This window comes from Engraulis encrasicolus, chromosome 14 (genome assembly GCF_034702125.1).
Source record: "Engraulis encrasicolus isolate BLACKSEA-1 chromosome 14, IST_EnEncr_1.0, whole genome shotgun sequence".
NCBI lineage: Eukaryota > Metazoa > Chordata > Actinopteri > Clupeiformes > Engraulidae > Engraulis > Engraulis encrasicolus.
In genome coordinates this window covers 37,436,011-37,460,375 of record NC_085870.1, presented here as the reverse complement: position 1 = coordinate 37,460,375, position 24,365 = coordinate 37,436,011, and the positions used below count along the sequence as shown (strand labels likewise).

Here is a 24,365-nt window from a genome sequence, read left to right as displayed (position 1 = left end):
CAGTGTTGTATCGTCCGCAAACTTCACCAGATGATTAGTGCTGTGGGTCATTGTGCAGTCATGTGTCAGCAGTGTGAACAGCAGGGGCTGAGCACACAACCTTGCGGGGCCCACGTGCTCAGGGTCAGGGTGCTTGAGGTGTTGTTCCCGACACATACTGCTTGTGGTCTCTGCAACAGGAAGTCCAGCAGCCAGTTGCAGAGGGAGGTGCTGACTCCTAGCTTGTCCAGTTTTGGTGATGAGTTGCTGTGGTATTATGGTATTGAATGCTGAATGGAAGTCAATTTCTGTGTTCTGGGTTCTGTGGGTGAGTGTGGTTTTGTGCTTCGAAGTGGGCAAAGAAACTGTTGAGGTCATTCAGCAGCAGTGTTACTGCGTTACTAACGGAGCCTCATTTTGAGTAACGGAATAACTTAATTACTTTATCCATAACTATAACGCTGTTGCCATTAAGGCTGTAACGATACACCCAACCCACGATTCGGTTTGTCACGATATATGACCCACGGTTCGATACGCCCCACGATTTTTTATTTTTTTATTTTTTTATGAAAAAAAAGAAGAAAATAAATTATATATATATATATATATATATATATATATGCGGTCTTTTTGCATTTACCTGCCTACATTAATTGTGTAGGTGTACTAAAGTACTAAATGATGTTGCAGATATACCACTGCAACCTGTTCCCCAGGTGTTGACATCAAAGCACAACACAGATAAATAAGGGATATTAGTTCACCAAGGAAAAGTAGGCTTATTATTAATAGGCTTAGATCACATCATGCTGAGATGCTGACCTTGTGTGTGTGAGACACAGAGACGGAGAGAGAAGGGTCAGGGTTCCAGTAGGTAGCCTATAACAACTGTCTCACATTATCAAACATTATCCAATTAATAGGCTACCTAAACATGAACTGAAAACAACAATGGTCATATTTCGTCAGGAAGCATGTTGTATACAGTTACTTACATAAATGCAACACTTAATTTTGATGTTTAATATTTTTGTAACTTTTCTGATCGTGCAGCAGCACGCGCACGCTCATACAAACAAAACTCGAAATGAACCTCGGTTATGTTCTCACTATGCAACACGCACGTTGTCCTTTGTTTGGTTTTGTGATTTGACATTTTGTCAAGAGCGGGAATGTATGCAGATGTAACAGACGAGACAACCTGTTACACAGAGGCTGAAATGGAGCATGTTTTCACTAGGCAGGCAGTCAATGCGGGGAAGAAATAATGCTGCCTACATCCACATCGACCTCAACGTTCGCCCGACTTCAGACACTTCCCTCAGAGCGTAGCGTGGTTTATGAATTTGGGCAGGCGGAGCATCTCGCTCTCTCGTTCTCTTTCTCTCTCTCTCTCTCTCTCTCTCTCTCTCTCTCTCTCTCTCTCAACGTCTATCTCCACTCAACATGCATCGGCGCATGCTTGAATCAAAAAATCTTCACATGTTTGATAAAGCCTTCTTGGTCAGCTGTTCATTTCTGTGCGTTACCTTCCGACGTTTGCCCAAGTTTTCGTCTCGTGGAGGTTGCACAGGCATGATAATGCACGTGTTGGTTAGAGGGAACATTTTATAAGAGAGGGGTGAATGGAAGTGTTACTTGCACATGTGCGCCCCTTTTCTACTTGATTTTTTAAGCGCATATGCAAACATTTGCCTGTAGGCTATCCTGCTGTTTTCTAAACTGAGGGGTAACAACTTTGACAGGGCGCATCGCGATTCTGCGAGGAAGGGTCGCGATAGGGGTTCGTGGGTCTGCGTACCGCGATCCCTCGGTTCGATGCAATATCGTTACAGCCTTAGTTGCCATTACTCGGGAGGTAACATTGCGCACTACAATTTTATGAATTGCAGCGCCAGTGTGCACTGGCAAAATCAAGGAGCGAATGGCAACGCCGCATAAATCTGTACCAAGCCGGCTTTTAATATGCTCATATTCACCCTTTGCATGCATGAGAACAAAATAGCTGAACGTGATTTGCTAAAAAGTGTTAAGTGGGCGGAGTGTCTGCTATCTTGCTCCCACGCCACGCGCGTAAACACAAGCCATTCTACACACAGAGCAAGGAGTGCATAAAGTATAGAAGGTACAACGACACTAAAGCCGCGAGTTTGCATGATCCAACGGTAAATACCGGAATCATTTTGCGCTAGTTGCAGTCAAATGCTATAATGTTTATATCCAAAGTATACAGTGCATTGGAAACAAAGTTATGTCCGTAATGAGCGACTCTAATTTCACTAAGCACCTTTCAACTTCGCATAATGGCACACCCCCGTGCAGCTAGTTTCAGCTGTAGCGAAGAGGGAGACAGAGGCAAGCCAAACCTGATTTCTCAGGACACGAAATTGAAATTTGAAATTGAAAACATGTCTCCCCTATCCACTGTGGGGTCAGAGTTGTTAAGGGCTCTTGTTGAAAAAAAAAACATCTCGTGGAAGAGAAATGAGCACATCCCTAAATAGGCTACGTTGTGAAGAGCTGGATTAACATTCATCACTGATAATAGGCCTAGGTCATGAAGATATTTGATAGTAGAATCTTAAGCAAAAATAACATCACAGCCAAAATAACATCACAGAACAAGGATGAAACCCCCATTTAATTGTGTTTTTGTTTCTTTGACATTTTAAGCAAAAAAAAGTAACGCAAAAAAAAAATTTCTTGGTAACTAGTTACTTTTATGGTGATACAACTGATACTTGTAATTAGTTACTTTTTCAAAGTAGCTTTCCCAGCAATGTTCAGCAGAGAGGTGTATAGTCCTTTTTTTGCCTTCCTGATGCCCTGGGACAGGTTAGGCCAGCCTCATCCCCAGCTCTGAAGGCTTTGTCTCTGACCATCAGTAGTCTGTGAACATTTCCTGTCAGCCATGGATTCTGGTTGGCCCGAGTGCTGATGTGTTATATTTCTGTAACATCATTGATGCATTTTGTGATATAGGAGATCACAGTGTTTATGTATTCCTCAATGTCAATGTGGTTGTTGTGAGTGGAAGATATTTTGAACATATCCCAATCTGTGGTTTCAAAGCAGTCCTGGAGTTGTAAGGATGGTTAAGTCTGCTTGAATAGTCTAAGAATAGTCTGCTTGTATAAGGGAGAGGTGCTGAGCGCTCTTCTTTGTTAGACAGTATACTCCGATACTGGTGCTCTTGAAGTCAAACGACAAAGTCTATTTTTCAAAACTTGTTGGCCGTTGGGCCTACTTCGGGCGAGTAGTATGGTGTTTTTGTAATTTTAAAACCCTTTATTTTAACTGGGATACATAACTAAAAACGCAGACCGGTTTCAACCACACAGGGTCTTCATCAGGGCGTGACAAGAAAGAGTTCATTTGCGTGACCTTTTTATCAGTTCATAGGGTCACATGATGGTTCCGGTAGGGTACGTGGATATTGTACTATTCAGTGAATGTATGAAGGCACATTGATATAAACACAACTATAGATAAATGCAATAGAAAAGTATAATAATAAAGAATAATCAAGTGAGGTATAGTGCATGGGCTACCTAACGATTAAAAAGTAGCCTACTCAAATACATGTATATATTCAGACATATCAGGCATCCATATTTGAGTCAATTAAAAAGGAGGGTCATCCATACTCATTGTGGTCATTCAGTCATTACAAAAATGGCCTAAAATATATTTCCTCATTAAGGCCTGGGCAATTCATTGCATCCAGAGAGTATGTATCCAGAATGTTTTCCTTTGTAAAAGTGTTCTGACTGTCGAGCCAACGAGCCTGGGTCTTTGGTGTAGCGGTCAGAGCCCCAGTTTACTACCCCAGAAGATCTGGGTTCTAGTCCCGGCTGGGCAACTCTAGTCCCCTTCGCTACATTGCTATTATGCATGATAAATGACATTTGTATGACCAAGCCTGTCTTTGTTACTGGAGGCCTCACAAAGTCATTAAAACAAGTTTGTGCTGCAACAGGGTGGCTATGACCATAACCATTTTGAAATAAAAAAGGTGCCCGAAGGTTTGCAAAGTCCACTTTTTTACATCTTAATTTATTATAATACAACTATATGAATCCACTCTTAGTATTTGGGTGACTCTCCAATTAGAGTAACTTTAGACCAGGCCATTTTCAGGAAATGTGAAAACTTAACTATTGGTATACTTAGTATTCACATTCTGTCAATAAATGGCCTTGACCCTTGCCTACAAAACCATCGCAGGAACAGCCCCAGCTTATCTGAAGGACTTACAAACGCCTTATGTTACTGGAAGAGAACTGCGCTCCTCCAGCACAAGCCGTCTGGCTCAGCCATCCAGTCGCTCTAAGTACTCCCAATCAAGACTGTTCACCGTTTTTGTACCCAAGTGGTGGAACAGTCTCCCAGAGGCAGCAAGACTAACCACATCTCTTGCAGCCTTCAAGAAACAAGTAAGAACTTACCTCTTTTGTGAGTATACTAGACTAATGCTTGAGCTAGCCTAGCCCCAGGGCAGACTCTCGACATGATGTGTGTCTATGCGTGTTTGTGTGTGTGTCTGTGTGTGTGTGTGTGTGTGTGTGTGTGTGTGTGTGTGTGTGTGTGTGTGTGTGTGTGTGTTGTACTCGTTTAAAAAAAAAAACTTCTTTGCATCTGCACTTGTTGTTCTGTATATTTCCTATGCACTTTGTATTTGCTAGTGATGTTGGCTATGATTATGTCCTCTTTTGAAAGTCGCTTTGGTTATAAAGCGTCTGCCAAATGCAACGTTAAGTAATGTTGACAGTGATAATTTTAGATAATTAATATTACATTTTTGGTATTTTTTGCAAACCAGACAAAGAAAATGCCATTTCCATCATGGAGGCAGTAGTGGAAATGAGTTGTGGAAATGACTAGAGCTGCTTAAGTCGAATCTTTTGGGCGATCCGGGCTGATTGGATCATTCCAAAGAGTAGATCCGGGTTTGAGGGATCACTTGAAATACTTGAGTCACTTATTTAAAGGTACGCTGTGTAAGATTTTTAGTTGTTTATTTCCAGAATCCATGCTACCCATTCACTAACGTTACCTTTTCATGAATACTTACCACCACCATCAAATTCAAAGTAAGCTTATTCATTATGACTGGATATATATATATATATATATATATATATATATATATATATATATATATATATATATATATATATATATATGACTGGACATATTCTCCATGGTCCGCCATTTTGAGTTTCCAGAAATAGACATTTTAGCTGCAAAAATGACTGTACTTGGGCCATACTAGAAAATATTAGTATTACTCAGCAAACTTTCATGAAAACATCAAATTTGGCAATGGGCAACCCAGTTTAAATGAGCAGCATAGTTTCAGTACCTTTTTTTGACCATTTCCTGCACAGTGCACCTTTAAGAATCTTATTTAATAAATATGTCATTGGATATGGTATAGAATCTTACACAGAGCATCTTTAAATGTTTCACTGTGAAGAACATCTGCGAGGATCTGTAAAATGTGAACTTGAAATCCAGTGCCATATGCCATATCCAATGACATATGTAAGATTCTTTAATCATGTTTCATTTTGATGGGACCTTTCTCCAACACAGATTGGCTTTCACCAAGCCCTAAAAATAAGATCACAAATATTTGGAAGGTAGGGTTTATGCGCTGTCCAGTAGGAGATTGAGTGTTCAGTTAAACTACTGCAGATGAAAATGCTTAGAATAACCAACAGCTGTTTCACCACATTTGTTTGACACTATTAAATAGTAACGGTTACATCTCCTCTAAAATGGCATTGTATCAATAGTGTGTTAATATCCAGGAAATTAAATCATTTTATTGGATGTTCGAGCAACCAAGTCAGCTCAGACATTTCAAAATGTTAATAATTTTCAATTTGTACATTATCGATTTCCCCAGATGTATTTCCCTAACCTTTAAAAGATTCACAACAAAGAAAATGTCAATGTAAGAGTTGAAGTATCATACAATAAAACTTAAAGCACAAAGAGAACTTATATTTACTGTATATTAAACAGAGACCCTGAAACATTACACTACTACCATGGGGGTCGTTTCCCAAAAGGCCTTAAGTACTATTTAAGCCTAAGTGCTATGTAAATTCACACGTAACACCATCGTAGAGTTCACGAAGCGTTTCCCAAAACCACCAAAGCAAAGACCCATCGTAGGATGACACGTAACTCTACGAGAAGTCCACAAGTGGTCTGGAGTGGTTGTAAGGTGCTAAGATTGATCGTAGCGTCATGGCACAGTGGAGACACCCACAGGATATGAAGGGAAAAGAGGAAACCTGCGCTTGAAGATGCTTTTTTATGACAGAAGTGTAAATATCATGGCATCACAGTGACACAGCAATGAAAATAAGAAGGTAGCATTCATTGAATAAGTGAATAAATTAAAAGCATTGTAATTCGAAAATATTTTACAGCCAGTAAAATAGTTTGGCTGTGTTTCATAGGCCAGTGCAATTGGGCAAAATTAAACTGTGATCAATCGTAATTTGTGAGGCAGTGTGGGTGTAGCCCACTTGTTCTCTCATCGGAGTCATTGGAGCGCTGGACCTTCTTTCCTCTTCATGACAAGTATAAGCAAGAAAAGATGACGCAGTATACTTGGGACATGATAGTTGTATGCTAAGGGTAGGCCCCAGGCTATGACAAAAGGGCAGCGAGGGGATTTGTGGAGATTTTGACTGGCATTGTTTTGTTTTGTTTTGTTTGTTTTGCATTCAAAATTCTCATGCGCACATCAAACTCGTGCACACATAAGGTGGAGAGCCTCCAAAATATTAGAAGTTTTTTACATTTTTGGTCAGCACACCGGTGGTTTTTGCTCACAGGTTTTTGCTCTAGAGCCACCTGGACTATGCTCGGTGCATTGATCAGTCATGTAGCCTACAGCAAAAAAGACAGATCCGGTGAGAACGTGAGATCTGTGGGCTAAACTTGGGATGGTGCGCTGCGTAGGTGTGTGCGTGTGTGTTTACTCCCTCGCAGAAGCCGACAGTTCGTTACAGTTACTTTTTTTTACTTATTCATGGAGGAGAATAGGGGACAGTACTAGTTATTCCCAAAAAAGGTCAAACATCTAATTAAACATATTTTGTCAAGAGGAAGCTGGTTGTAAAACCATTTACCAAATACTGTACATGTCTGTATCAGTATGTTAGTCTTTTTTACTGAGTGTGTGTGTGTGTGTGTGCATGGAGTACGTGCGTGCGTGTTTATGGTCAATTACTTCATCAGTACGTTTAGTTTAATCGCACATTGGAGTTTGGTCAAACGCAATTCAGTCTTCTGTATTGACTTTTGACAATAAAGTACACTTTGAGTTTTTCACTCTGATATTCTGAATATACATCTGACTCTCAATTTAAACAACTGAGAAATGCACAAGCAACCATCATCAGGAAAACATAACCTCCTGTTATGAGACTGTTCTTTGTCACCTTAGCCGGGCAAATTCTCACTCACTAATCACAACGCCACGCCTACACACATTCTCTTTAAAGGTCTCTGACTGCTCAGATTCTCTGTCTACCTGCCATGTGTATGTTCCCCAGAGTCTCCGATTCCCCAGAGCCAGTGCCTTACTCCACTAATGTAACTAACTATCTGCCTCTCTGCAACACACTGTGTACGAGTCACCTTATCTGTTGTTTGGCTGGTGTCAAGCAATCCTGCTATTCCTGATTCTCTCTGTCTGTCTTCGACACTTCTTTCACAGAAATAACGATGAATGATAAGGTGGAAAAAAACTGTTTCATGGAAAATACACTGTAAAATGAATCATAATGCTCAGGAAGAAGTAAGTACCGTAATTTAAACCTCATCAGAGGTAGTAATTCAAACTCCTTAAGTTACCACAAGTTAACATTGTGCCAATCACATTCATCAGATCAATTCTTGCACATGTACATAGGTTATATTCTCACTGCATAATTTCACAAATAACTGCTAAAACCTACAGTAGTAATAATAGATTAAGTAGTAGTAACAGAAATATTTACATTAGAATTGAAATAATACTGTACTAATATCTTGAATAGCATGCCTTAAAGTTCAAATCTCAAACAAATCTCATACATCTGTGTACAGCATTTGGTAAAACAGTTTTGTTTTGCTCCCCCAGCTTCAAACTGCTACTCCAAGAAATGTATTAAGTGTAGCGTCTGCCCCTTTCCCAAAGGCAATTCATAGCTAAGATGTAATTTGGCTCTGATCCACATAGATCACACAGTATTGAGCTGCTATGTATCGGATTTCACATTTTATTGCATTTTATTAGCTCATTTGGTCATATGCCATCCGCTGAGTTAGATTTCAGTAGCCTGCACTGCCTGTCCTCTCCTGACCTTAAATCCAATCCAAAAATAAAGCACATGGTAACCAATCTTGACATCTTCAGTATGATATGCTGTATTGTACAATGCATGCTGTAAATTGTACTTCATTTTACGTATACTTCATTTTATTAAAATTTCATTTAACTCATCCAACAACTGTCAACAATTAATCATTGAATGCCATACTGTTGGTGCATGAGCTAGACTGTGGCATGAAGTAAATGCTGAACAAACATAAGAAGCCGTTACTGTAATAAGTGAGGTGACGACAAAAGACAACTCACCTGTCCAGGTACTGTATGTGAAGGGACATTACATCATGAATGGGAGGTAGCTCAGGAGCAAGCTAATGCCAGGTCAACCAGGCAAGGATCTGTTTGAAACAGAAAAAAACACCTGTCAATAAATGTTCTGAATCACACTAGAATCACAGTATCACACTAGTCACTGTAAACTAAAAAATCATCATAATACACCACCAACCTGTATTACCTGTATATTAAAACTGTGTATGCTTTCAATTGGTTCTCTCTTATTTTGTTCTTTGATCTTTTGTTAAAAAATCCAGAATAACCGTGAAATGTGATAAAAAAGAGAGGAATCAGTACTTTCCGCGTTGTGCTTCTTAGTGCACAGTTAGAGGAGTAATATTAGGGGGCAATGTTGACCAGTGACACACAGTTCTGTCCTTTGCGCATTGTAAACGGTAAATCCCCCCTCAGTATGACTACATAACTATGAATGACATCATCTGAATTGGTAAAAAAAAAGGATAGAATTTAAATCAACCAACAAAGATTTACACTCAAAATAAAGATATTATTTCAAACATAAAAGACAAACATGCAATGGATATTTAATATCCCTAAATGAATCAATCAGAGATCTAAGGCCAACGTGCATGGACATACCCCCACAGTCTACAATAATCGTTTTCAGGGAACTGAAAAGCTATGTGGAAAACTGCCACTTAGAAGACACCAAGAGCACAGGCCTCATCCAAAATCTATATTTATATTTCAACTAAATAAGTACGTAGCCCGGTGATGAACGGATCAGATGACAATGTTCATTGGTTTGATTTATTGGTGTAATTCACCATGCCAAAGTAATAAAAGTAAGACATAACAGGACGTGCACCTTTCTGAGGGTTTATATATAAATTCTGTATATAAAATCATAGTCAGTGATACTTGATGCTTTGTTTGTCAAATACTTGTGTCTCAAAAATGAATCTCAGATGTTCACTTTCAGTAATAGCCTTGTAAGTGCCCTATGTGGCTGTGTGACAGGATCTAAACTTGGTGCCATTTAAGTCGGTGTGTAATATGCTTGGCTTGCATCAGAGTTGTACGACTTTAATGTACATTTTACGAAATTACATGTGATACAGTACATGAGTATATGTACTAACTTGCATGAGTAGCGACATCTTAGAATTAGGTTCAAACATACAGCCATGCACTTCTTACCCTCCTAAGGAGGCTTCATTACGCAGCACTCTTCAATCTACACTTGCATAATGTTGGCATTAATAATCAGCATCACACACACAATGGGAAAAGAACAAGAAACAGTTTACAATTGTTATGGATACCCCATACATTTTCACCACGTTTCACTTTGATGACACATTTTCCAAACGCTGGCTTGGCTTTCACCAAACCCTAAAATAAGATTATAAATATCTTGAATGTAGAGGATTTTGTGCTGTAAAGAATTTTCTCTTAAAGTAAAATACTGATAATAATGCACAAAACATTCTACTAACAATATGGTAATGTGATGCTATTGATCATTATCTTTCATATTACTATATGTCATGTTCATGCATACCCTATGAGCAGTAGAATAGTTTTAACCTATGATTCTGAGACCATTTACATGGCATACAACATTTTGACCGAGTAGATTGGGAATGGGAAGTACCATCATCTATAATATACCATGAATATGGCGTAAAAAATATGAAGCTAAAAAAACAGCTTGTCCTGAGCTCGCCCTAACATCCTGGAAACACTACTCTACTACCATGCTTAGCAATGAGCACACTATAAAAAATATAACTTATTTGGCGATCAAATGAGTTACCATGGAAATGAGTGTAGATAACTAAAAAAATTCATGGATCAGACACAGAATAACAACTAAATCAAAGAAAATAACCAATAAAGTAAAAAATAAAAAAATCCATATATCTCTACTATGACTAAAACGGTCCCTTCTACACAGATGAAAATGCCTACTTGAACATGCCCATATCAAGCAGGGTTGGTCTGCTGACTGGCCACAAGTGTTTCTATATAAGACAGATGGCTGAGGCTGTCCCTAAGTCCGACTGCTGCCTTCTGCCGGTGGGTGACATCCTTTGCATTGCAGAGGTGGGGGTTGTAGGGAAAAGGATGAGCATTTTCAAATGGGTGACGGCCTGGACATTACATTCAGGAACATAAATCTGTTTCTATGAAATATTGCTACATGATCATTCTTATAAACATTACAATCGACAGAATGTTATGTTGCTGATTTTACAGACACGCCGAATTCAACATCTCAGTTTCTCTTAGGACTTGAAAAGGTATGTCGGATTGTTTCAGGATAGCACTCACAAAAGAATTGAATGTAACATAATTCATTAATTACATAGTATGTTTAGACTTATTTCCTTTTTGGTAATACTCTATAGTAACTATTCCCTATTGAGAATTCGTTTAGCTTAACCAGATGGTTGATGATCAATAATGAACAACCATGAACAAAGTGTTGAGTAAAAATTGAAAAATAAAATGAAAAACAAATGTTAGGAGGTAGTGATGCAAACATGCATGTTATTTCTTGCTTTTACCCCCAGTGGAGAATCTGGTGCAGGGAAGACTGTAAACACTAAATGTGCCATCCAGTACTTTGCAACAATTGCAGTGGCTGGAGGAAAGAAAGCTGAGCAGCCGCAACAGGCTGGAAAAATCCAGGTTAACAAATCCATACAGAATTTATACACATATGTTGTGTGGATGTACTGTATGAGTTTACATCTTCATAATATACTGAATTTCAACCTTCACAATCATCAATGGCTTTCATTGCCCTGTAGGGGTCACTACAGGACCAGGTCATTGCAGCCAACCATCTACTGGAGGCTTATGGTAATGCCAAGAGGAATGACAACTCCTCCCGTTTCGTAAGTACTTGAAAATGTTGTTGGATAAATGATTGTATTTCCTAAAAACAATTTGAATATATTTTTCTATCTCTTCAGGGTAAATTCATCAGAATAATGGATGAAATAACGGATCTAATCCCAATGTCTGATTCACACAAAATAATATTACAGATTTGGAAGGAATTTACAGAATTGTAATCATATTAAGTTTGAGGGATAATGCCTCAATCATTGCAACTGTCCCAATTTAAGAACAACTGAACTTAACTGTATCGTCTGTTTGTGTGCTCTGTTGTAAATCCTGTTTTAATGCTCTACTTCTATTAATGCTCTTCTTCTTTATTTAGTCATTTATGACTCAGTCACATCAAAAACCTTTTTCTCTAACAGACAGCTATTGACATCCTAGGCTTCAATGCTAAGGAGAAAATTGACTACAAACTGACCGGAGCTGTAATGCATCACGGTAACATGCATTTCAAGCAAAAGCCGAAAGAGGAGCAGGCTGAGCCTGATGGCACTGAGGGTGAGAATTGCATGACAGAAAAAAGTCCATAATAAAATCTAATTTCTTCAAGGACACCCAGCAGACCAAGGTTTTTTGTTATCTATTGATCATTGGCAAATCATCTGTTGTCACAGGTGCGTGAGCTGGAAGGTGAGGTCGATGCAGAACAAAGACGTGGAGCTGATGCTGTGAAAGGCGTCCGCAAATATGAGAGGAGGGTCAAGGAGCTCACCTACCAGGTGAATTAGCCTAATTCAAGTGGACCTATATGAATAAATGTAAGACATAATCAGCTAATTACAACCATTTTCATTAAAATTATGCAGACTGGGGAGGACAAGAAGAACAAACTGGACAACTGGACAAACTTCAGATGAAAGTCAAGGCCTACAAGAGGCAGGCTGAGGAAGCTGTGAGTAAAGGCCTTAAATACTTAAGATCAAGTAAATCCTTAATCTGAAGTAAATATTTGTTTAAACTTTAAAATATGTATATTTGACAGGAGGAACAGGCCAACACTCACCTGTCCAGGTTCAGGAAGGTGCAGCATGAGCTTGAGGAGGCTCAGGAGCGTGCTGATATTGCTGAGTCCCAGGTCAACAAGCTGATGGCCAAGAGTGCTGACGCTGGCAAGGTACAATAAGGACATCTATGGAAACAAAACTGCACATCAATATTTTAAGAAATACTGTAATGGCAATAGTATACAACCATCTCATTAATAGATCAGAGTTAGTGACAATCACATATTCTCTTTCTTCTGCTTTGTATGTGTTGCAGGCCAAAGAGGAGTAACCAGTAAGGACAACCTAAATAAACAAGGAATTCATATAATATGAAATCCTTAATAAAGCTATTGAAGAATAACCACAGCGTTTGTTTCTTTTTTGTTGATTTGTTTTGCACAATTTTGTATGTATGCACATTTTGCATGCTTTGTACAAAGCTACTTACAACTGAGGATGTAATCACAGCATACAACACTTGCAGATACAAAGTGCACAGGAAATACACAAGCAAGAGCAATAGGTGCAAATGCATAGTGGGGTTAGTTGTACATTAGTTTTACATTAATACAAGGTTAAAAGTGCACCGTGTAGGCTTATGGCCAGAGTAGGTATAATAAGCTTACCGTATTGCAACTATGCTGCCTATTTCCAAATTTGATCTTTTCATGGATATTTACTAAGTAATAAAGTAATATTTACTCCTTAAGACCAAAGTACAGTAAGGTTTACAGTTACATGAGGAACCCCAAAAAGTTGTCTCAGGCACCTTAAAAATGTAGAGTTCTTCCGAGAATTAAACTGTGACTTATAGGTCCCTCAGAGAACTGTTGAAGGATCCCCCACAGTGGAAAACTGAAGGTTCTTTGAGGAGGTGTTCCTTTTTACAGTGAGGTACACAATCGTAGTAAAGGGAGGAGCATCATCGCTCCATCTGGCTTCAAGTACAGGCTTCCACACTTGTTAAGAATTCAGAGTTCAGAGCCCCAAAATGCACATTGTTCCGCCAGTGAAAGCTGTAGGCCCTAATAGTCTTTTTTTTTTTTTACGACCATAGCACTACACAACTATGACATTACACAATGCCTTTTAGTAATGCATTGTGTACTGTATTTGGTCCGCACCACTTTGGTAACAGCCAATTTATAACAGGGGCCATGTCTTAACGGGTTAAGAACCCAAAGGGCTGGCTTGTCATCCCCTGCTCCAGGCATCCCCTTTGATGACAGAGCATTTTGTGTTGCTGTCCACAACATCTGGAACACTCTACCTCTCCACATTCACCAAGCCCCCACTCTGGTTCAAAAAGCTTCTCAATCACAACTCTTCACTGAGGCCTATGATCCAGGTGCGCCGAAACGTCAGTCATTTGTGCACCAAAATATTTTTTAAAAAACCTCTAAAAGTTGCTGAGTGCTCCAGTCATCCCTAGTCCAGTCTAGTCACTGTGAAGTAGCCCAGCTTGTCCTGATGCATTTTTAAATGTTTTACTACAACTCATGCATGATGTAAGCATGAACTTCTTCCTCTAAAATTAAAAAATAAAATAAAACGTTATCAAAGTTAAAATAAAATAAACATTAAAAAAAGTTAGGACTGTAAATGGATAATCTAATTCATTACAGACTTTGTAATAAATTAATCCATTTTTGTCATCCCCATAGGGGATAGGCTACTTCTACTTGGCATGAGAGAGAAAAGTGGGGAAAGGATTAGGGCTGCCACAGTGCCATTAATGATTATTGGAAGTTTGAACACAAAGTCAACATCCAGTAACTTGGAAAAACTACAAACTTTCTAGCCATGAAGACATTGCTGTTTCATTGATAGAGATGGAGTCTATTTCTCACTCTGGCAGCATTCATGCAGTGTCACTGGCTAAATCAACAAGGACCCTGCCACACAACAACTGTAACCTCAACATTTAGCTCTGTCTAAATTATTCTCATGTCATTGGTGTGGATACAGACGAGTGTCATTTTGCAAGATGAAGGCCTTAATAGAATAAAAGAAGAGAAGGCCTTAATAGTTTGCTAATGCTTGGGGCACCTAAGTCACGCCCTTCTACTTCCGATCTATGGGGCTGGAGCTCGCAAAATTTTGAATGCGAGTTAATGGAGCGAGTCAAGCTAAATCCTCATCCCGTTTGGCATGTGCTCCGGATTTCACATATGATGAAAGTGAATTTGAAAGGTTTGGATTTGCGTCGTAAGACCACTCATTTTCGGCACGCAAGAAACGTTTTTTTAGCTTTTGTGCAAAACTGTGTTGGAGACTACACGTGCGCCTCGCATATCTGACGTGAACCGAGGCACAGCCAACCCTACCGCTGCACCGTGGCTTAAGTGGCTGCACGTCGGACATGCGACGTCTGTTGTGTAGTCCAAATAATTACATATTTTTGCACACACACAACTCAAAAATCGCTTGCCAAGTGAAGTCAGTAAGCACACCATTGGTTGTTATTAATTCTGAGGCACAGCATATGTGTGATCGAAGGGGAAATGCGAGGTGGGTCGGAAAATAGCTTTGATCAGTCCATTACAGCCCAGTCAAAAGTTTTTCCGTTGCCAGCCCCACAAGCCGCCCGGAAGGGGTGGAGACTTAGGTGCCCCATAGAGCTCGAAAGTGACGTCACTTCCCCCGATTTCATGGGACCTCAACGGCGTTTTTAGCCGAAAATCGTAGCATGTAATCCAATGGCGGTATTAAAATGGCATTTCGATCCCCTTCGAGTTGTGCCACGAGCTCCATATATGTTGTTTCTGATATTTTTGCCTAATTTTTCGTATGAACCCCTAAACTTTTTAGAAAGCTGTGTTTCTTCACATTTTTCATGCCGACGGCCTCGGAACAAAACATTGATACTTCTGCTTGAATAATCTTTATCTATCCTCTTAAACAGCATATTTGGAGCCCAGCGCATATCATGACTGAGATCAGAAGATATTTACTCGCTACCATGTTGTTAGATGGTCAACTGAGGTCCCGTGAAACGCGGAACTAAGGGGCGGGACTTTCGAGCTCTATACCGGTAGGTCCCTAACAGTTCGCTATGTGTATGCTAATTAGATCGCTAGTTAGCTGATTAGCGTTAGCTGTCTAGACTTTCCCAATGAAGAACTGACAGCTTTCTTACCTGGAAAAGTGGTTGGTTTTGCCAACTCCAAACAAATGACTAGGTAAGGATTCCACATTTTGCAGTTTGTTGTCCATGATAACAAATCCCCATAATTCCACTATGAATGATTTATTGGTGAAATCAGTGCCCTGCTGAGTACTTTGCTTGCCGTCCTTTGCCTGCACGTGCATTCAGTGTAAACTCCCTGCACAAGTTTAGCCTACTGGAGCACGGGCTTGTAATGTAATTACTTTATTGAATCCTAAATTTGGCCAGCTCATATGAATTGGAGGTTGTATCTCGGAGTAAATGACCTACTCACAATTCAGAACTCGTCATGAGTGATTAAAAATTAAAACATATATATTTTTTTTAAATCTCGCGATACATATTTTTCTCGTTGGACGAGATCTCGTCACACTCCTACCAGAGAGGATTAAGGCTATGCTCCTACCAAAGAAAATGGAATCTTAGACAATTTCTGGCTCCTACTACCAGAGACAGACACTGACAGACAGTTTAGATCTTTAGACCTTCCTGTCAAAATCTCTGCTACTACCTGTGTGTTGATGTAAAATCACTATATCACAGCTGGTTTACATAGACCCTCTCTGACTATATTCCCTTGCTTTATTGCTCAAAATGATGTGCATTGATTGTGAAACGTGTCACTGTCAGATAGGAAATGAGAACGTAGAACACAATCCTAAAATGTCCTTCAATACAATGAAAGTTTACTTCCCAGTGGAATCTATGCAAATGTTAAAACTTAAACTGAATTATAGCTGTTATTACAGCGATAGGACAAAATATTACATCATGTAAGACCTTCCCACCAACATAATAATTTCCTGCCATCGTATTAAGTCAGCAGTTATTTGTTTACAGGAGATTATTAAATTGGCTGGGCTATTGCATCTGAACTGCTGATTTTTTATTATGTTGGTGGGTGGGAAGTTATTATGTTGGTGGGTTTACAGACCTATGGAAAATAAATAAATAAATAAATGAATGAATGGATGGATGAGACATTACACATTTAGATGCATTACACATAGTACATATTTTCCATATTTTCCATATTATTTATACATTAACCACTTAACTGTAACACACATTTTATACATTTTTGGCTTCTTTTACGCTAGGTGTTGCAGTCATATCCCTGTTTGTGCTACACTAACACCGTGCTCTTGTTTGAAAGCTACGACTCTGGAGTTTGTCACTAAATAGTCAAAAGAGCACTCTTATGTCTTGTTACAAATCTACTTGGAATAAAACTCAACATTTCTTGAAAATTAGGAGAAAATGAATGTTAATCCAAATAAATGTCACTCTGAAAGCAGTTCTCCCGGTGAAACAGGGGGAAAAAAATCTAGCCTCAAGTCTTATTAAAAGTCCAGGACAAAGGATCCACTGAAAACACGTAAAAACAGGAAAAATGTGGATGTCTTGCATCCTACCGAGACCAGTCACATCACAAGGCCGATCTATAGCACACATTTTCAGGCTGACGGTCCTCGGATACCCGGTCCTGGCTGTGGCGGTCATCAGAGCTGGAGCTATTGTGCTTATTGTGCGAGGTGTCGTGGCTCTTCAAGCCCAGGCAATGTGCTTTTCGCTGGGGCACCCTGTGGACACGTGGGATTTTTTTTCTTTCTTTTTCGATCAGAAATGACTACAGCCTGGAGACTACACCCCCCGCCCCTCTCATGGAGGTCAATGTACTCACCTTACTCCCCGTTTGCCTGGCCTTTTATATGCCAGGACTTGTAGCAGTTCCTCGTGGGTACCATGCACAGGGCAACGTCGCATGTGGTGCATAGACATGGTGTCTTCTGTCTACAATTCACACACTGTCACCGTCCTTCTGTGCCATCTTCCCCGAAGTGTGAGGGCATATGCAAGGCATCAGGTGGTGGCGCTGGTGGTGGTGGCGCTCGCGGGGGAGAGGGGACAATTTCACCATGTCCAGCGCGCTGGAGCTCCAGAATTAGCTTCTCACAGAAGGCTCTCTGACATAAGGGCTTTCCCCCTGCTTTCCATCATGTATTTGTGGAGGATGAAAGCGTTCATTATGGCAGTGTCAATAAAGTGGTAAAAGAAAGATCTGTACCACCTCCTCGTCTTGTGAAGAACTTCAAACTGTCAGACCAGTCAACGGCATTTTTGTTATTATTGTATTCTTGTACTGCAGGAGGTACCGGCAATTGTTCCACATTCCATATGCCATCTGTCTTCTGAACAAGACCCATGTAAATGATCAGAGATAGATATCTGAACATGTCTGCCATGGTCAGGTCTTCCCAAAGATGTGCATGCCTCCGTCTCCCAAATTTGTTTGTGTTACTGAGGACCTTTTGTGAAACTGCTTTGGAAATGAATATGTGAAAGAGATCCAATATGGAATAATTTCCCCCAGTAATAACTTGCGGACCAGGAGTACGAGTTGGTCTAAACACTGGTTGTTGTGGAAGTATATCTTGTACCTCTTTGTCCTGCCATCCACGTCCATCTTCAGTTTGGGGCAAGTCTCTCCCCCTCCCTCCTGGCGGGACGCCCACTCTTCATCCTCTGCCTCTGCCTCCACCTCTGCCTCTACCCTTTCTTCATCTACCTCTGCCATGTCCAGGAGGCCTACTCCTTTGCCCCCCATCTTCTTCGATGGGGGTATGTATTCATCTCTGTAATAGAAAACAATGCACAGAGACTTTCAAAACATGTTACCCCGACCGAACAGCTCTTGGCCCGGTCTGACTAAAAAAAAACACTCAGTAATACACAGAAGCGCTGTCCATGGGACTTACCCAGAGTCTTCGTCTTTGTCTAGGGATGAATTCAAAAGCGTTGTGTCTGTTAGGTCGCTGTTTTCTCTGTCAGGTTCCTCTTCATCGTCTTTTTCGTCCCCGTCACTGGATACTGTTGGTTCAGCGCTCGCCTCAGCCGTGTTGCATATTCTTTTCCGAGGATTTTGTGACATTATGCAGAAATTAGTCGACTTGTTCTGCGGAAAAACGGCAAAAATATGGCGGATATTGGGCAGCATGTACACTTTGATACTTCAGCTTCAATAACAAGCTGCACCTGTGCAGTACAGAACTGCATGCTGATTGGATGTTGCACCAACCCGGCCGCGGGGCTCATTGATTGTTAATTGGAACCCATGGAATGTGGTATCTGGGCAGGCTGGTTGGTATCAGCTCAGCCCTGTGCAGTGGTAGTGGGGCCTGGCAGATTGGAGTGTCTAATGTGCCCTGATTACCCATAGCAAGTGTCTCTCGAGAAGTCATGGTGGTGTGGATAATGTGGTGGAGAAAACTCTTTCAAACAATTGATTTGTAACCACTGGCCAGGCTGTATCCCGCCCACGGCTGGTGAACATTAACTTGTTAAACCAGGGATTTTGTGTGCGTCCAAGAAAACCGTGTCAACCGTGTCACAAACTGAAAACCCCTCCATAAATCAACAATGGTTTGGTAAGTCATATGACCAGCATCATAAAATGTAATTAACTCTTTTGGTAAGTTTTGAGTTCACCTCTTCAATATTTCAATACTTTTTGATGGTCTTAGAGAGGAATAAATGTCTGTCAAGTGTTTTCAACATATTCCTAAGAACCTGAATTAGAAATTATATTTATAAGCATACAGAGCCCATAAAAATATGAATTGATTAAGATCTTGTGGTGAAAGCTCTGAGGTCTGCAGTTAGCACAATACTCTAAAAATGGCCGTCAACTGTGTTACGCCTCTGTCAGCAACATGATCTGCAAAAATTCCATGGTCCTGGACACGGATGTTAAGGACACAAAATCTGTGTCCAGGAGCACGGATTTTGCCAAAATTCTGTGCGCCTGGACACAGAATTATTTTCCGTGATGGACACACAGAAGTGCTCTCTCTACATTCCCACAGCTTAATGTTTCCACAGTCTGTTTTCTCAGGATTTTTCTAATTTCAAATATTTTTTCTCAAAAAAAAACATTTCTTACTGACAGCTGGGTTAGGGATTGTTTTGGTCTGGGAACAGCTAGTTTTCTTTCAATCATTATATGAATTTGATAGCATAGCAACCAACTGGAAAAGGTATTTCTCAAAAATATGTCTTTAATGACAGGTTAAGGTTAGTGAATGTTTTGGTCAGGGCACAACTTAAATTGCTATAGAAGTATTTTGTTTAGGATAAGCATTTGGTATGTATTTTCTAATGATAGAGTTACAGTGCTGTGGTAATAGCCTATAGAAAGCACTTCCGTGTGCCCATCACAGAAAACAATTCTGTGTCCAGGAGCACGGAATTTGGGCAAAATCCGTGCTCCTGGACACGGATTTCGTGTCCTTAACATCCGTGTCCAGGAGCACGGAATTTTTGGAGATCAGGCTGCTGTCAACGATGTCACTCATTAGCTTGTGACAGTTGTTATGATAGAGTTGTTATATGACACAGTTGTTATGACAGATTACGACACACCATAGTCTTAGTATAGGAAAGGATTTCTAGAAATATTAGCAGACAAACTATTCATGGAAAATCTAGCAATATTATTGAAAAATTAGGCAACTTTAATTTGTATATATTAGTTTGTCCGCTAATATTGCATTTTTTTTTTTAAACAAATTTAGTTTTACATGATAATATGAAGACTGAATCTGACATTTGGAAAAGGCAATTTTTTTGCCCATTAATATTGCTAAATTTTCCATTAATAGTTTGTCCGCTAAAATTGCTAGAAATCCAAATGACAGCAAATACATGTATTAGCTGTTAGTTGTTAACCATGACTCCCTTTCAGTACCTCCGCTACCCCCTTGGGGGTCCCAACCCCTAGTTTGGCAACCACTGATCACATCGATGTAAAGCATAATCGGCTTTTGTCATATTACAATAATTACTGTGAATAAATATGTGTGAATATTTTGCACAATTTTTCAAAAACATTTTTACATGATATGAAGACTGAATCTGACATTTGGAAAATCAGACAGCATAAAAATGATCAAAAATCAGTATTATATATTTATTTTTGAAGAGAAAAATAATGTTACTTGTTGACTTTTTGTATTAAATAAAAGATAAGTTAAATTTGTGCTGGTGTCCAAAAGATCATTGGTTGACGTTAATAGTTGGTGAAATTGATGTCACGTGGACTTGAAATGTACTCCTTATTATAGAGTGACTCCCAAGCATTATGACACAGATAAGTTAAACTTAATGTTAATGTATTTGTAGTGAAAAACAACCCTTACAAATGACGCTGCTTCTGGTCTTGGCCAGTTCAGCTCTTACCACACTCAATATACTGCAGGGAAGCTAATTTACCACATGGTGAATAAGAACATCATAAAATCATCCAACAATAACAGCAACAACAACAAAAACATTTGGCTGATTTCCTAAATGGTCACAAGTGTCTTTATTTAATCGGGTATCCTTTGGAGACCAGCATAAAGTAAACTAAAGCTGTGGAACAAATACAAACCAAAATTCTTGTATTCATATTTTCACACAAGTGCCTCATACAGATACAGCACACAGTTATCCATATACATTTGTACATACATTCAAAGCATGCAGATGCATACATAATCGCATGTACTCTGTGCAATTTCACATGCACCTGCTAAAAGCCAACACTAGAGGTAAGTATGTAAGTATGTAAGTAAGATTAGTAAGAAAGTAAATATGTTTTAGAACAACATGTACACACAGTATACAGTGATTAAAGTCAAAATAAAATAACTTGAAATATTTACATTCGGATTGAAATAACATTTACCTTGGGATGTCGTGCCTCAAAGTTACGATAAAACCTCAAACAAATGTAATACTTCTGTGCACCACATTTTGCAATCACAGCTTAGTTTTGCTCTCCCTGCTTCCTACTGCTAGTGTAAGTAATGTAATATGCATTAGCATCTCCCAGTAGCATCTCACAAAGTATGTGGAAATGTGCCATTTTCCCCCAGGAGGATTATGCTAAGTACTAAGGGCTAAGATTCTATATTTGTCTCTGGTCCACATACAGCACATAGTATGGACCTGCTATATATCGGATGTCACATTTTATTGGTTTATTTAGCTCATTTGATCACATGTGCTAGCTTGAGTTGGATTTCAGCAGCTTTCATTGCTGTGGGTGAAAACTGCCTGACCTTTAATAAGCCAGGCCTAAAATGAAGGACAGGACCTTGCATCTTGACATAAATCTTAAGTTCCATTTTAAATGTAATATACCATACTATGCCTGCTGTAAATACAGCCATACTGCACACAACTATGTTTCAGTTTCATTGTGATATTAATTTGATTTAACCCATTCATCAACTGTCAACAATTCATAGTTGAATGTTACAGGTGCATGAGCTGGAGGCTGAAGTAAATGCTGAACATAGACAAGGAACTTAAGCCCTAACAGTTGAGATGGGTACAAAAGTCAACTCACCTGTGCAGGTATAAAAAGGTGTAAGCTTAGCACTTGGGGAGGACTTGAGGAGAGTTAGGAATGTACTGACTCTACAGGTCAAGAAGCCGAGGACCTGTTAAAAGGAAAGAAACACCTGTCATTAAATCAGATGCACCGGTACAAAGTACTGTATAACACTAATCACTGGATACCTTAAAATAAAAATCGCACAGTAATACCCCATCAACCTGTATGATATAGAAATATTGTATGGTTTCAATTTTGTCAATATATTATTTTTGCTTTGTTCTCTGACTTGTCACTAGTACAGAAGTTTACAACTCGTGCTCGTAATGGAGTGTGATGTGTGTACAGTAAGTGGAGTGACATTAGGGGGCGATACTAAACAGCAACACACTGAACTGTCATGTGACGCAAACTTAGGTTTCCTCTCAAACTGAGACATGATCTGCATTATGCAAATCTGCATAGTGGGAGATCTAAGCCCAATTTACATGTTGGCCAGACCCCCACAGTCTAAAGCAAGTACTGACGTTAACACAATACCCTTCAGGGACTGCAGAAGCTATGTGGAAAACTGCCATATACTTTCACAAGACACTGAGACCACAAACCTCATTCAAGGTCTATATTTGTATTTCAACCAAATAAGTACATGGACTGGGGACAAACGGATCCGATGACATTTTTTATTGGTTTTATTTACTTATCTTATGATGTCAAAGTTTCTGTCAACACAGATCCACTTTCAGCCTAAGTATTAAAAATAAGACATCAACACACATGTTGTAAGGCTCTGATTGTCAATTAGTAATTATTTCAAAAGGAATTTAATATACTATAGGTGCCGGAATTTGTAAAAAGGAGTAAAACACATGAATAATTCAGGGTCTAGTTTGCCAAAGTAGCCTTATTTGTTTAAGTGACTAACATTTTGGCCTTCCATTGCACTCATTGCTGAGTTTCAAGTATGTCACAATAACTGCCAAAATTATTCTCTATAGTTCAGGCCGTCTCTCATTTGTTTACATTATACGGTTGTTCTTTGATTCAAAGTTGGTACTGTAACCAGAAACTGGTATTATACCTTTTATTTCTATTGTATTGCATGGAATATGTACAGGCATTCACATGGACACAGGTTTACATCTCAGATAGCATGATCTCCTATATAGTCCTCCTATAGTCTCCCATCAATAATATGAAGGATATCAGGAAGAACAATCACCCCCAAATGTTTTTTACATTTCTCCTACATGCTATTATCTGAAACATCTGATATACAGTATGTTGCGTATGAGTACAATCTATATTAGATGCCTTAAAGATATTCTCTTTGCTCCATATTTTTCAACACTCTATCCACGTTGTATTGCATATTATATGTTAACCACTACATGTGAATGTATGCAAAGACCAAACAGATACGGGAGAAAAAAATCCTGATGAATGTAGGTCTACTCGCACAACACAATTTGTACTGATTTCGAAAGAAAAGTAACTTTCTTTGGACACCCATAGCTTTAACTTGACAAAGTCTTGGAATGACAATGTGCTCCATCACTGCTAAAAGTGTATACACTGTAGAGTGCTCATGTATCACATGTAATTCCAGACAAGTTACTCTACAATCTTATGGCTCTGTTTCCGATGCAAGCACAGCAGATTACACACTGTCTTCCAAGGCACCAAGTTTAGATCATGTCACACAAGGCCACATTCTTACAAGGCCATTACTGGAGGCAGGGCCGCTGACAGGGCCACTGACCCCCCAACATCTGAAAGCCCCCGCCACCCAATACATACAATGTACTGAGTACCTACTTCAGGGCCCCCCGCTCTCTTCCTGGGCCCGAAACAACTGACCCCTTGGCTCCCCCTGTCAGCTTCTCTGGCTTGAGGTGATATGAAAGTCAAAAGCCAACATCCCGACGAATCTTAAGCTTCAACAGCTGATGAAAACCATACCCTCTTGAGATGGCAGTGTGTAAAAAAGTCATGGCACAAGTATTTGACAAACAAAGCATCAAGTCCATCACTACAGTACTAAGATCATTGCACTTACCAGTGAGATTTAGAATTGAGTTTAAAACTCTTCTGTTAGTTTATAAGTCACTAAATGGCTTAGGCCCTAAGTATATTGTAAACATGCTTGAGCAATATCATCGTAATAGATGTCTGAGGTCTTCAGAATTTCCTCTACTGGTTGTGCCTAGGGTTAAGTCGAGACAGGGTGAAATGGCATTTAGTCATTAAATGCTGGAACCAACTTCCTGTCCAAGTTACAACTGCCCCAACAGT

The 24,365-nt window shown here is 39.6% G+C and overlaps 1 long non-coding RNA gene across 3 annotated transcripts in view; it reads right to left on the bottom strand.

Annotated features, from left to right (window-relative positions):
* Positions 1 to 12,577: 12,577 nt before the first annotated feature.
* LOC134462573 (uncharacterized) overlaps positions 12,578 to 24,365 on the bottom strand; it is a 66,979-nt gene continuing 55,191 nt past the window's right edge. Inside the window, exons 4-5 of one of the 3 annotated variants that reach the window (XR_010037544.1) lie at positions 22,083 to 22,176; positions 12,578 to 12,662 (exon numbers count right to left, since the gene is read on the bottom strand). This is a non-coding gene — a long non-coding RNA (uncharacterized LOC134462573). The other 2 variants (XR_010037543.1, XR_010037542.1) reach the window with 2 other exon arrangements.